The 16,051-nt window shown below is 39.6% G+C and overlaps 1 protein-coding gene across 15 annotated transcripts in view; it reads right to left on the bottom strand.

The window, feature by feature from the left end:
- MAST2 (microtubule associated serine/threonine kinase 2) overlaps window positions 1-16,051 on the bottom strand; it is a 256,656-nt gene that overhangs the window by 86,739 nt on the left and 153,866 nt on the right. The window contains exon 1 of one of the 15 annotated variants that reach the window (XM_031668144.1): window positions 5,927-6,408. The exons of the other annotated variants lie outside the window; for them this stretch is intronic. The gene's annotated coding sequence lies outside the window, so the exon portion shown is untranslated. Of the gene's footprint in view, window positions 1-5,926; window positions 6,409-16,051 lie in introns of those variants that run through there. 15 annotated transcript variants of the gene reach the window in all.

The raw sequence follows: 16,051 nt of genomic DNA, 5'->3' as shown, positions 1-16,051 counted from the left end.
TAATTTGACACTGAAATAGATAAAATAATTTAAAGTAGTTGGTTTCTATAAATAAAATCAAGGATGGCAGGAATGGGGTAAGGGAATTTCAAAATTCCTTTAAAGAACTAACGGACTTTTGAAATTATGTCCACATATTTCTTTGACAAAATAAAAATCAAATTTTTAATGTGGGTGGCTTACACATATGTAAAGAGTACAAGAAAGGGAGTGATGTTACCCAGGTAGGAGAATGTGATGGCGGTAATTATTCTGCATTTTAGTTGGTACAATCATGGTTCAAATCCAAGCTATAGTAGCATGTTTAAAGAAGACAGTCACTAGAAAAGAGGTCTTGTCTGAGACCCCAAGAGCAGGTTCTTGGATCTCACACAGGAAATAATTCAGGGTGTCACAGAGTATAGCGAAGTTTATTAGAGACTTCTCTATTACAGAGTAGGACATCCTCAGAATCCAAGAGGAGGAACACCCCTACCTTAAACACACTGCTTGCTTATATAGGCTGTTAAGGATAGTGTACTTCATTACAAAGGCTTGTGATCAGCTGTGACAGGCTATCAGTACTGTTATTTCCCTATGTTACTACGGATTTTAGCAAAAATGCATGAGTGCATTATTATCTTTAAAGCAAAACCGATGATGATGATGATTATTATTATTATTATTATTATTGAGACACAGTTTTGCTCTTGTTGCCCAGGCTGGAGTGCAATGGCATGATCTCAGCTCACCGCAACCTCTGCCTCCCGGGTTCAAGCGATTCTCCTGCCTCAGCCTTCCTGAGCTGGGAGTATAGGCATGTCCCACCATGCCCAGCTAATTTTGTATGAAAGCAAACCTATTCTTAAACTAAGAATGCTTTTTGTTCTTCAAGTACTGAAACATTTCATAAGTTTCATAAGCATCTCTTAGTTAGTTAGCATCATTAACTCGTTCCCTCAACCCTAAACATCTTGTGACCAACAGTGCCCAACCCCTTGGGAATGTAACCCAGGAGGTTTGGCTTTATCTGGCCTTTCTTCAAGATACAGTCACTCTGGTTAGGATGCCTCTGACCAAATTATCAGATGATCACATCAATCTCCTGTTCAAAATCCTCCAACTGCTATAGCCAAATAAATAAATAATCCAAATTAGTGATGAGCATGACAATCAAGACTCTTCACGATAGAGCCCCCTGCTAATTTGTCCACCCATCATCATGCCTCCAAGAATCTACCATCCACACACTTTAATCCAGTAGTAAACAAGGCCATACCATTATGTCTCTACTCTCTTGCACACGCCACTGTTTCAACTTAAATACCCTTATCCCAAATGCATACCTAATACTTGTTAATTTTTCACTTTGCAGCTCAAATTTCCTTCTCTCTGAAGCCTTCCCTGTGTTCTCCAGGACAGAACTGGGGATTGATTGGCTTCCATACACTGACACTAAATTTTGTATATTCTTCTAAAGGGGACCAGGAAATATTATCCTAAAGTATACCACTTTGGCATAAGGACTATTTTAGCTAAAGACACCAGAAGCAGCAAACTCTCTGCCTTCCTCCTTTCTGCCTAAAAGTAGGGTATAAAATTTCCTTTTGTAAAAGTAATATAAATTTGCATTTGTAAAGGTGTCCCATCTCATGTACCAAGAAGGCTCTTAATCACTGGAGATAATGCTTATCACTGGAGACAGCAGTAATTTGAATTGAATCTACATGACAAATATTACTAAACAACCCTTATCAACCAAATATTTCCTAGTCACCTTCACACAATTTACTGCCCCTAGCAGTCCAAGCCTTTGTCTAGTTACTTCACCATTAATCATCCTTTGTTAAAATGGTATATAATAACCCCATAACATGCAATTTACCTGTATAACAAAACTGCATATGTACCCTCAACCTAAAAGTTAAAAAATAAATAAAAAAGTAAATGAAATGGTATACAAGCACCAAATTCTCAGCACCTCTTTGAGTTACTCATCACTGAGTTGTCCCACATGTATACACGTTGCCAAGTGTAAAACTCTATTATGCATCCCCATGTCCTCATCACCACAGGTAGCTTTACTGAAGAAAACTAAAAAACTTTCAAAGAACAAGTAGTCTTTGTCTTATAAAGCGCTGGAAAATAGAATAAGAGGAAAAGCTGCTTAAGTTCATTTACAACATTACCGTAACTTTGATTCAAAGCCAGACAGCAACAGCCTAAGAAAATTATAGGTCCATATCCTTTATAAACATACATGTTTTAATTCTATAAAATTTTAGCTGGTTCAGTTAAAAAAAAAAAAAAAAAGGAACCCACTACAATCAAGCTGGACAGTGATTCTCAAAAAGTATGGCTGGCAAACCTCTTGGGGTCCCTGGGACTCTTTCAGGAGGACTGCAAAGTCAAAACTATTTTCACAGGAATACTGAGACATCATTTACCTTATTTACTGGGTTGGCATTTGCACTGATGTTATAAAAGCAATGGTGAGTAAAACTTCTCACACCTTCACAATAGCAAAACTAAACTGTTCTAGTAGCGACTGTATTACTCTCCAAACACGTCATAATTTTGTTACAACATATTACAAGAATAATAAAGGACAAAAACTACACAACCATCTCAACAGAAGCAGAAGACACATTTGACACACTTTCATGATAAAGTCTCTCAACAACAAACTAGGGATAGTTTAGGGAATATCCTTGACCTGATAAAGGATATCTGTGAAAACCTCACAATTAACATAATCCATGATGCAAGACTGAACGCTTTTCTCCCTAAGAGGAGGAACAAGGCCAGTATGTTGGCTTCTACCACTTCTATTTAACATTGTACTAGAGGTTCTACCCAGTGCAATAAGAAATAAACAAATAAAAAAACACCCAGATTGGAAGAGAAGTAAAACCACGATCAGTCACAGACATAACAATCCTATATGTAGAAAATCCCAAAGAATTTTTTAAAAAACTAAAAAACGGCCAGGCACGGTGGCTCACGCCTGTAATACCAGCACTTGAGAAGGCCAAGGCGAGTGGATCACAAGGTCAGGAGTTCAAGACCAGCCTGGCCAAGATGGTGAAACACCATCTCTACTAAAAATAGAAAAATTAGCCAGGCACGGTGGCAGGCGCCTGTAATCCCAGCTACTCGGGAGGCTGAGGAAGGAGAATCGTTTGAACCAGGGAGGTGGAGGCTGCAGAGAGCCAAGATCCCGCCACTACACTCTAGCCTGGGTGACAGAGCAAGACTGTCAAAACTAACAAAAACAAACAAACAACAAAAAAACAAAAACAAAAACACCTAATAAAACTTATAAATAAGTTTGGTAGTATCACCAAATACATGTGTGAAAAACTGATTATATGAATTGGAGCTATCTTGTCATACCCAAGTAAATTAGAATCAAGACAAGGGGAAAAGAAAAGCACTCAGGGCACAAAGCACCAGCCCAGAAATTATATTGCAAGCTAGCTGCCAAAATAACCTGCTAAAACCTTAAGACCAGTTTTATCTACCACTGTCATTCACCAATCAGAACTTGCCAGCTTCTAAAAACTTTGCTAGTACCAATGACTTTTCTTTCAAAACAATATGCAACAATTCTCTTTCTAATAAAATCCTCAATCTTCTCTTTGCTCTGTAGACACGCTGAATACTACCCTAACTCTGTTTGTATGCCCCAAATTACATTTCTGTTTTCCCGAGGAAAACATTTTGTTTAGAGATTAATCTGTATATTTTTATTTGACTTTGTCACATAGGTAGACAAAAGTCAATTATATTCTATATTCTAGCAACAAACAACCCAAAAATGAAATTAGGAAGGCAATTCCACTCACAATAGCATTAGAAATATTAAAATACTTAGAAATAAATTTAACAAAAGAAGTATAAGACTTGTATGCTGAAATCTATGAAACACTAAGAAAAAAAATTTAAAAAGCTAAATAGGCCAGACACAGTGATTCATGCCTGTAATCCTAGCACTTTGGGAGGCCGAGGCAGGTGGATCACCTGAGGTCAGGAGTTCGAGACCAGCCTGGCCAACATGGCGAAACCCTGTGTCTACCAAAAATACAAAAATTAGCCAGGCGTGGCAGTGGGCACCTGTAATCCCAGCTACTCGGGAGGCTGAGGCAGGAGAATCACTTGAACCCGGGGTGGGGGCGGTGTGGAGGTTGCAGTGAGCCGAAATTACGCCACTGCACTCCAGCCTGGGCAAAAGAGCAAAACTCCATCTCAAAAAATAAAAGTAAATAAAATAAATAAATAAATAAACATAGAACTTCCACGTTCTTGGAATAGAAGACTCAGTATTGTCAAGGTGGCAATTCTCCCTCAAACTGATCTATAAATTCAAAGCAATCATTATCAAAATGCCAGTAGGGTCTTTTGTATAAATTGAAGAATTGGGCCAGGCATGGTGGCTCACATCTGTAATCCCAGCACTCTGGGAGGCCAAGGTGGGCAGATCACAAGATCAGGAGTTTGAGACCAGCCGGGCCAACATGGTGAAACCTCGTCTCTAGGAAAAGTACAAAAAAATTAGCCAGGTGTGGTGGTGCATGTCTATAGTCCCACTATTTGGGAGAGGCAATAAGAATTGCTTGAATCCAGGAGGCAGAGGTTGCAGCGAGCTGAGATCACGCTAATGCACTCCAGCCTGGGCTACTGAGCGAGACTCTGTCCCCTCTCACCCCCCACCCCCCAAAAAAAGAAATTGAAAAACTGATCCTCAAACGTATATAGCAACACAAAGCACCCAAAACGCATAAAATAATTTTGAAAAAGAGCAAAGTTGGAGGAACTATACCACTTGATTTCAAAACTTAGTATAAAGCCACATTAAACAAAGATAGTGTGGAATTAGCACAAGGATAGGTATATAGATTAATGGAAGACAAGTGAGAGTCCAGAAATAAACCATTAACACTTGTGGTCAATTGATTTCAACAAGGGTGTCAAGAGGATTCAATAGAAGAAGGATACCCTTTCCAGTGAATTCTGCTAGAAAAATTGGACACACACACCTTTGACCTCATACCATACATAAATATTAACTCAGATGGATCATAAACCTAAATTTAGGAGTAAAAAATGTAAAACTTCTAGAAGAAAACAGAAAAAAAATCTTGGGTTAGGCAAATAAGTTCTTAGATACCAAAAGCATGATCCATAAAAAAGAAAAAATTATCAATTTTTGCACTTCAAAAGACACCATCCAAATACATAGAAAGAACCACCACAGACAGGGAGAAAATAACTGTAAATCATGTAGCTAATAAAGGGCTTGTATCTAGAACATAAAAAGAACTCAGGGCTCAATATTAAAAAAAAAAAAATGAACAGATTTTTTAAATGAACAAACAGATTTCATCAGACATTCCACCAAAAAAGACATACAACTGGCTAACAATGAGATAAGATACTCAGATCATTACCCAGTAAGGAAATGTAAATTAAAACCACAATGATATACTACACACCACTACAACAGTTAAAATCAAGAAGACAGAGTAACTAGTGCTGGTGAGAATGTTAAAAAATAAACTCTGTGAATGTGAAATGATGCAGTCCGCTGCATAAAACAGTTTGGTGTTTTCTAAAAAGGTGAACGTAGTTTGGGCGCAGTGGCTCACACCTGTAATCCCAGCACTTTGGGAGGCTGAGGCGGGAGAATCACTTGAGCCCAGGAGTTCAAGACCAGTGTAGGCAACATGGTGACACCTCATCTCTACAAATAGTAATAATAAAAAAAATTAGCTAGGTATGGTGGCACGTGCCTGTGGTCCCAGCCACTTGGGAGGCTGAGGCAGGAGGACTCCCTGAGCCCAGGAGGTTGAGGCTGCAGTGAGCCATGATCACACCACCACACTCCAACCTAGATAACAGAGTAAGACCCTATCTCCAAGAAAAAAAAAAGTAAACATAAACTTACCATACAACACAATTCTCTGACTATCCAAAGAAATGAAAACATATGTCCACACAAAGATATGCATAGAAATGTACACAGCACCATTAATGTGATACTCCCAAACTGCAAACAATATAAATGTCCATCAACTGGTGAATGGACTAATAAAATATGGTCTATCCAATAATAAAACATTATTCAACAATAGAAAGGAATGAATATGCTACAACATGTACAAAGTTCAAAAACATTATGTTAAGTGAAAGAAACCAGAAACAAAAAACTACATTTAGCAGCACATATATAGAACCAAAAAGCAGATGAGTTATTGGTTAGGGCTAGGAATTAGAAGAGTAGGATTAATTACAGGTGGGTACAAGTAAACCTTCCGAGTGACAGAAGTGTTCTAAATTTAGATTATGGTGATGATACACAATTATATAAATTTAGTAAAAACCATTGAATCGCTTACGTTGAATTGCTTACAATGGGCAATTTTTTTTTTTTCCTCTGTCTCCCAGGCTGGAGTGCAGTGGTGTGATCTCGGCTCACTGCAACCTCTGCCTCCCAGGTTCAAGTGATTTTCCTGACTCAGCCCCCCAAGTAGCTGGGATTACAGGCACGCGACACTACGCCCGGCTAATTTTTCTATATTTTGAGTAGAGACGGGGTTTCACCATCTTGGCCAGGCTGGTCTCCAACTCCTGACTTGAGGTGATCCGCCTGCCTCGGCCTCCGAAAGTGTTAGGATTACAGGCATATCCACCACACCCAACCACAATGGGCAAATTTTATACTATGTAAATTTTGTCTCAGCCAGGTATGGTGGCACACTCCTGTAGTCCTTGCTACTTGGGAGACTGAGGTGGGAGGATCGCTTAGGCCCAGGAGTTTGAGATCAGCCTGAGCAACAGAGAGATTCCATTTCTAGAAGGAAAAAAAAAAAAGTAACGAACAAGCAAGTAAATAAATAAAATTTTAAAATAAATAAAAATAAAAGTGACTGTAAAAAAAAAAAAAATGCTGCCCAAGGTGGTGCATGCCTTTAGTCTCTTTAGTCTCAGCTACTCAGGAGGCTGAAGTGGGAGGATCACTTGAGCCCAGGGGTTTAAAATCACCCTGGGAAACTTAGCGAGATCCCATTTCTAGAAAGAAAATAAACAAACAAAGAAATAATTTTAGAATAAATAAAAACAAACGTGACTGAAGAAGAAAAAAAAAAAAAAGCCCAGGCATGGTGGTATAATGCCTTTAGATCCAGCTACTCAGGAGGCTGGGTGGAAGGACTGCTTGAGCCCAGGAGTCTGAGGACAGTCTGGACAACAAAGAGAGGCCTCATCTCTAAAAAATAAAGAAACTTAAAAAAACTTAAGTCAGATGTTTCAAAATGTGCAGGCCCCTGAGACTGAATCTGAGGTACTTAGGGGGCTTCAGAATCCTCCTTCCTCTCCTTCTTTCCTGAATAATTCAGTCTAGAGGCCACGAGATGATGATGGTGGCCACGTGGTTGGGTTGGGGTTGAGGTACCTGGCCTGGGATATCAGAGACTGATGGGGATAAGGAAGTTGTCTGCTTGAAGAGAACAGTGGTGCCAGTCTTTCATGGGGAGACTGGAGACCCAATGAAGTGAGAAGGGCATATACACCAGAAGGGTGGTGGTTACAAAAGGAGATTAGTTACACAGAGGAAAAAATGATCAGATAATCAAGTACCTCAACAAACTAGGCATCAAAGGAACATACCTCAAAATAAGAGCCGTCTATGACAAACCCACAGCCAACATCATGCTGGGCAAAAGCTTGACACGTGCCCCTTGAGAAATGGAACAAAACAAGAATGCCCACTCTCACCATTCCTATTTCACATAGAAAGTCCTAGCCAGAGCAATCAGGCAAGAGAAAGAAACAAAAAGCAAACTATCTCTCTTCACAGACAATATCATTCTATACCTAGAAAACCCCACAGCCTCTGCCCAAAGGTTCCTAGACCTGATAAACTTCAGCCAAGTTTCAGGATAAAAAATCAACGTACAAACCTCAGTAGCGATTCTATACTCCAATAACGTCCAAGCTGAGGGTCAAATCTAAAATGAAATCCCAATGACAATAACCACATAATGAATAAAATACCTAGGAATATGGCTAAAGAGAGAGGTGAAAAATCTCTACAACAAGAATTAAAAAACACTGCTGAAAGAAGGCAGAAAAAACACAAACAAATGCGAAAATATTCCATGCTCACAGATAGGAAGAATCAATATTGTTAAAATGGCCATACAGCCCAAAGCAATTTACAGATTCAATGTTATTCCTCTCAAACTACCAATGACGTTTTTCACAGAGTTAGAGAAAACTATTCTAAAATTCATATGGGACCAAAAAAGAGCCCAAATAACCAAAGCAATCTGAATCAAAAAGAACAATTCCAGAGGCATTACACTACCTAATTTCAAACTATACCACAAGGCTACAGTAACCAAAACAGCATAGTACTGGTACAAAAACAGACACACAGACCAACAGAACAGGTTAGAGAATCCAGAAATAAAGCCACACATCTACAACCTTCTGATCTTTAACAAAGTGGACAAAAGCAATGCAAAAAGGAATCCCTATTCAATAAATGGCACTGGGATAACTGGCTAGCCATATGCAGAATATGAAACTAGACCCCTTCCTTTCACCATATACAAAAATCAACTCAAGATGATCAAAGGCTTAAACGTAAAACCTAAAACTATAAAAACCCTAGAAGAAACCCTAAAACATACCACTCTGGACATAGACCCTGGCAGACTTCATGATGAAGACTCCAAAAGCAATTGCAACAAAAACAAAAACTGACAAATGGGACCTAATTAGACTAAAGAGCTTCTGTACAGCAAAAGAAATTATTAACAGAGTAAACAGACAACCTACAGAATGGAAGAAAATATTTGCAAAATATACATCTGACAAAGGTCTAATATCCATAATCTACAAAAAACCTTAACTGAACAAGCAAAAAACAAATAACCCCATTAAAAAATAGGCAAAAGACATGAACAGACACTCCTCAAAAGACACACAAGCAACCAACAAACATGAAAACATGCTCCACATTGCTAATCATCCAAGAAATGCAAATCAAAACCACAAGGAGATACCATTTTACACTAATCAGAATGGCTATTAATAAAAAGCCAAAAAATAATGGATGCTGGTGAGACTGCAGAGAGATGGAAATTCTTGCACATTAGTGGTGGAACTGTAAATTAGTTCAGCCTCTGTGGAAAGCAGTTTGGAGATTTCTCAAATAACTAAAAGTAGAATTACCATTCAACCCAGCAATCCCATTATTGGAAATATGCCCAAAGGAAAATAAGTCATTCTACCAAAAAGACATATGCACTCACGTGTTCATCACAGCACTATTCACTATAGCAAAGATACGGAATCAAACTAGGTGCCCATCAACAGAGAACTGAATAAAGAAAATGTGGTACATATACACACATCACAGAATACTACACAGCCATTAAAAAGAATGAAATTGGCCGGGCACAGTGGCTCACTCCTGTAATCCCAGCACTTTCGGAGGCCGAGGCAGATGGATCACTTGAGGCAGAGTTCGAGACCAGCCTGGCCAACATGTTGAAACTTCGTCTCTACTAAAATACAAAAATGAGTCGGGTGTGGTAGCACACACCTGTGATCCCAGCTACTTGGGAAGGTGAAGCATGAGAATCACTTGAATCCAGAAGGCAGGGGTTGCAGTGAGCTGAGATCATGCCACTGCACTCAAGCCTAGGTAACAGAGAGAGACCCTGTCTCAAAAAAAAAAAAAAGGGAAATTATGTTCTTCACAGCAACACGGATGCAGCTGGAGGCCACCATCCTAAGCAAATTAATGCAGGAACAAAGAACCAATTACCTCATGTTCTCACCTATAAGTGGAAGCTAAACACTGAATACACATGGACACAAGGAAGGGAATAATAGACACCAAGGCCTACTTCAGGGTGGAGGGTGGGAGGAGGGAGAGAATTAAAAACTACCTATTGGGCACTATGTTCATTACATGAGTGACAAAATAATCTGTACACCAAACCCCCACGACACGCAATTTACCCACGTAACAAATCTGCACAATACCTCCTGACCCTAAAGCTAAAGTTGGGAAGAAAAAAAAACCCTTGAAATGTTTCATTAAAGTAGAAGGACACAATATTTTGTTCACGAAAATAAATTGAGGAAAATAAATTAGTGATTAGAGACTAGAAAAAAAATAAGTAAATATATCAAGGATAGTGGGGGTCAGAGTTCTAATTTTCTCTTTTTTCTGAGACTGAGTTTTTGCTCTTGTTGCCCAGGCTAGAGTACAATGGCACGATCTCGGCTCACTGCAACCTCCGCCTCTCAGGTTCAAGCAATTCTCCTGCCTCAGCCTCCCGAGTAGCTGGGATTGCAGGCGCCCACCACCAAGCCCGGCTATTTTTTTTTTTTTTAGTAGAGACGGGGTTTCACCATGTCGGCCAGGCTGGTCTCAAACTCCTGACCTCTACCCGCCTCAGCCTTCCAAAGTGCTAGGATTACAGGCGTGAGTCACCACACCCGGCCAGAGCTCTCACTTTCAAAGAAGGAAGCTACAAATATAAAAACAAAAACTAGAACCAAACTGGAATTAGAAGTGGAGGTATCAGTGTGAGCTTATAGTTTTCAATAAACAGAAATTAAGAAATAAAGACATGCGTGTTACATATATATATTCCTCGGGAGCAGGGAACCTAAGTATCGGCAACCATGTCTACTGTCAATATTTTGCCCCTGCCCTCCCCTCCTTCTTTTTTTTTTTTTTTTTTTTTTTAAGAGACAGGGTCTTGCTCTGTTGCCCAGGCTGGAGTGCAGTGATGTGATCATAACTCACTGCAACCTTGAACTCCTGGCCTCAAATGATCCTCCTGAGTAGCTGGGACTACAGGCACGTGCAGCCACACTTGGCCCCTTTTTTTTTTTTTTTTTTTTTAAAGAAATGGGGTATCACTAAGTAGATCAGGCTGGTCTTGAACTCCTCAGCCCCCTAAACTGCTGGGATTATACCATGCCTGATGCATATTTTGGCTTTTAGAAAGCATTCTCCACTAAAGAGAACTATGCTGCCTAGAGCAAAAGCTCCAGGGCTAGTGAGGGTACAAAATAAGCCAGCCAGGAATATCTTCTCAGGCCAGAAAAATATTTAGTTCTCAAAGAATGACAGAGACATCAAAAAGACACAAAAGTCAGCCTGAAGAAACTTCCTTTGACCACATATGATACAATTTGAGCATCAAAACTATAATGATATTAACAGATTATATAACCCCTCAAATAAGACAAATCCACTGAATTTTTTTTTGGAGTGGCAAGGGGAGAGTGGAGAGACAGAGTCTCACTTTGTCACCCAGGCCGGAGTGCAGTGGTGCGATCTTGGCTCACCACAACCTCCACCTCCTGGGTTCAAGCGATTCTCGTGCCTCAGCCTCCCGTGTAGCTGGGATTACAGGCGTGAGCTACCACGCCAGGCTAGTTTTGTATTTTTAGTACAGACGGGGTTTCAACACATTGGCCAGGCTGGTCTTAAACTCCTGACCTCAAGTGATCCACCGACCTCAGACTCCCACAGTGCTGGGATTACAGGTGTGAGCCAGAGTGCCTGGCCAAAAGTCCACTGAATTTATACAGTATAATAAAATATGTGAAAAATGAATAGGGAGAGGTGAAAGCTTTTGCTATGGTGAAATGCCAACTGATGGGTATAGAAAGAATTATGAAATTGTAAAAATAACATTCAGTGACCAGCATAGTATAATAATACAACCAGGAAACATCAATGGATCCTAAAAATAGGGCATTAAAATTTGATGAGAAATGGGGTACTAACATAATTTTAAGAACATTCCCATAAAATACTTAATAATTACCAAGGGAAATAGAGTAACTTTACGGCAGCAAAACACCACTTTAATAAAGTGATCAAGGTTAACTTCATAGTAATGGGACAAAATGGAAACCTGTATAACCTAACAGGATGCAATGAGAACACAACATTGCTGGGTGCAGTAGCTCATGCCTATAATCCCAGCCCTTTGGGAGGCCGAGGCAGGAGAATCACCTGAACCCAGAAGTTCAAGACCAGCTGGGCAACACAGCAAGACCCTGTCTCTAAAAAAATTTTTAAAAACTTAGCCAGGCATGGTAGTGCATGCCTGTATTTCCAGCTACTCTACTCAAGAGGCTGGGGTGGGCCGGGCGTGGTGGCTCACACCTGTAATCCCAGCACTTTGGGAGGCTGAGGCGGGCAGATCACCTGAGGTCAGAGGTTCGAGACCAGTCTCATCAATATGGTGAATTCCTGTCTCTACTAAAAAAAAAATACAAAAATTAGCCGGGCGTGATGGCGGGCGCCTGTAGTCCCAGCTACTCGGGAGACTGAGACACGAGAATCGCTAGAACCCGGGAGGCGGAGGTTGCAGTGAGCCAAGATCGTGCCACTGCACTCCAGCCTGGGTGACAGAGTGAGACTCTGTCTCAAAAAAACAAAAACAACCAAAGGGGCTGGGGTGGGAGGATCACTTGAGCCCAGGAGGTAATGACTGTGCCACTGCACTACAGCCTGGGCAACAGAGCAAGACTCTATTTCAAAAAAAAAAAAAGGAACACAATACCACCTTTTTGTGATATTTCTGCCAAAGGTTCATAACCTGATTCTAATCCTGAGGAAATAACAGACAAATTCAAATTAAAGGACATCCTATCAAATAAACTGGTCTGTAATCTTCAAAAGTATCGAGGTTATAAAAGCTGAGGAAATAACTACAAAATTGCGTCAGATTGAAGGAAACAGAAGACGATTAACAGTAGAATTCTAACACATGATCCTGGATCGGAACCTTCTGTTACAAAGGATATTACTGGGACATTTGGTGAAATATGAATTAAACTTGTAGATTAGATGCAGTATTTATTAATGTTAGTTTTCTGATTTTAACGGCTGTATTGTTATGAAAAGTCTCTGTAGGAAGTACACACTAAAGTATTCAGGGCTGATAAGATAACATATCAGGAACTAATTCTGTATGGGTTAAGATAAGGGCTGTCAAACTTTTTCTGTAAAGGCCAGATAATAAGTATTTTAGGCTTTGCAAGTCACATGTGGTCTCTGTCACATATTCCTTGTTTTTAGTAAATATCCCTTAAATATGTAAACTTCATTATTAGCTTGTGGTTTGTATAAACACAGCCTACAGGTCACATTTGGTTCATGGGGTTTATTTTGCTGACCCCTGGTTTGGGGGGTGAAAAGCTCTTTGAACTATTCTCGGAATTTTGACGTTAAAAAAGTATTTCTGCTAATATCCAGAGAAATCACTTGAAAAGTTCTGGGAATGACCGAATAGGGGTGAATAAGGCTGAAAGCTTATGAAATAAAAAGCATCGCTTTTACTCTTCCCCATGCTGCGAAGTTTCCTACTGCCCATGGGGGCATCTTCTGCTGCTCAGAGGGCCTAGCATGCAGTTGAATGTATGAATGAAAGAATGAATAAATCTATCTCAATTTCCCAGGACAGGAAAACTGATTCCCTTCACATAGGATTAAAAAAACAAAAACAAAAACAAAACAGGCTGGGCACGGTGGCTCACACCTGTAATCCCAGCACTTTGGGAGGCCGAGGTGGGTGGATCATAAGGTCAGGAGTTCAAGATCAGCCTGGCCAAGATGGTGAAACCCCATCTCTACTAAAAATACAAAAAAAATCAGCCCTGCGTGGTGGTGGGTGCCTATAATCTCAGCTACTCAGGAGGTTGAGGCAGAGAATTGCTTAAACCTGGGAGGCGAGGCAGAGAATTGCTTAAACCTGGGAGGCGGAGGATGCAGTGAGCCAAGATCGCGCCACTGCACTCCAGCCTGGGTGACAGAGCAAAACTCCATCCCCCGTCCCATCCCCCCTCCAAAAAAAAACTTCTTTCTTAAGGAATATTTTAATATGACTTTTTACTTGGCTACATTGAGATACCATTTCTTACCTCTCAGATTAGCAAAAATTCAAAAGCTTGACAATCATATTGTTGGCAAGGCTGTGTGCAAATAGACATTATCTTAAACTGCTGATGGAAATGTAAAATAGTATAACTATAAACTGTGGAGGGAAACTGGAGAATATCTAATAAAACTACCTATACATTTAATTTTTGACTCAGCTATCCCAGTTCTAGGAATTTATCCTGAAAATACTCCTCCAAAAAAAAAAAAAAAAAAAATCCCCTCCCAAAAAAAAAAAAAAAAAATCAATCAATCCATCTATCTACACACACATATGTATATATTAACAAACAATTAAACCTATGAAAATTAATTCTTCTATGCCAAGGATCATCGTAAATTAATTGTTTCTCTGACTCTACTCCAATATGCTTATTTCTTAACAACAGGACTCTCTAGCCCTGAGCCCAACCTATCTACCAAATTGAGGCCATCAGGATCAGCACTGGCTCCTCCTCCTGTGACATCTAGGGATATGAAGGAAAAGCTGCTGCCTTCTAGATTCATTCTCACCTCTCAGAGTCCCAGGGTCTATATAACAAGCACGACTACTACAGATACTTCCTCTTTCTATGTGGGCCAGAAGAGGAAGCCAAAGTTTTCCTCAGCTGAGCAATCAGTTAGCTACTTAAATGGCAAACTCCAAGGGGCTTCACCACCACTAATTCCCCCTGCACTGCTCTGGGCAAACAATCTTCACTACAAAGCAGTAATCAGCAGGTATGAAACACTGACCAAGGAACCCAGGACACTCAGACTTTAGGCTGAAGACTCAGGAAACAGTCTAAGCCAAGTTGACTTAAGTAAGGGTAATTATCTGTGTACTTCAGGGTAAAAAAAAATAGATAACGAGGAGAAAATTCTTTCGTGTAAGTACTGTAGTTAATAAAGGGAATGGGAATCATCTTTTGCAAACTCCTAAGAAAATAATGAATCTAGGTGATAATTATCAATTGCCACTACTAACAAAACAAAGGAGAGACTTGACATTACCTGCCTCCTGACAGATATACACTGAACCAACTGTTAAGCATTCTTCCCACCACCTCAACCCAACCAAACCACAATAAGGTCAAGCCCCTAGTTTATAGGAAATATGGAGCTCATAAGAACATGTTAGAAAAAACCTCTGAAGGATGCAGTCAGCAAAATCCAGAATGTGGGAAAGTTTACAAGAACAAACAACTCAGTTTCTGCAACAAATTAATTGCAAGGAAAAAAAAAGAAGGTGAGAACACCCTAGATTAAAATAAACTTTGCAGCACAGCCTGGGCAACATAGCAAGACCCTATCTCTACAAAAACTGGAAAAAATTAGCCAGGTTTGTGGTGCATGTCTGTAGTCCCAGCTACTTGGGAGGCTGAGGTTGGAGGACTGTTTGAGCCCAGGAGTTCAAGGTTGCAGTGAGCTGTGATCGTGCCACTGCACTCCAGCCTGGGCAACAGAGAGAGACTCTGTCTCAAAAAGAAAAAAAGAAAAGAAAAAAAAAGAAAGAAAGAGTGATCAGACATCCCAATTATTTTATTTAACAGGTTTATATCTGTTGTCCCAGTAATATTAACAGAATCCTCTTTCATTATCAAAAGTTTCCTAGTTTAGATACTAAATTGTATCACCACCCTACTTAAGAGACGTATTAACCAAATACACTGTGCTGACATAGTTTGGCTACTGATTCCAAAAAACCAACTGCAAAAAACATTTGAATATTAACTGGATATTTGATGATATTGATAAACTATTAATTGTTTTAGGTGTGGTAATAATATTGTGATTACATTTTTAAGGAGTCCTTACATTTAGAGATACAAATATATATAGACAAAATGACATAAAATTTGAGATTTGCTTCAAAATAAGCAAGAGAGACAGAGAAAGAAAACAGGTGGGGATGTAGATGAAATAGTATACCATGAGCTGACAATGTAGACGATACTGGGGATATAGTATGAGTCTTTTTACTTTTGAATATTTTTGAGATTTTTCCATAATACAATGTTAAATGTAGTAAATAAAATTTTCCTAGTTCTAGAAACAGAAGTACCCTAGAAAGCTTCAGCTTCCTGCTCTTAGGCAAGAGCAAGCATT

This window comes from Papio anubis, chromosome 1 (genome assembly GCF_008728515.1).
Source record: "Papio anubis isolate 15944 chromosome 1, Panubis1.0, whole genome shotgun sequence".
NCBI classification, from domain to species: Eukaryota; Metazoa; Chordata; class Mammalia; order Primates; family Cercopithecidae; genus Papio; species Papio anubis.
This window is presented reverse-complemented; position numbering and strand designations above follow the sequence as displayed.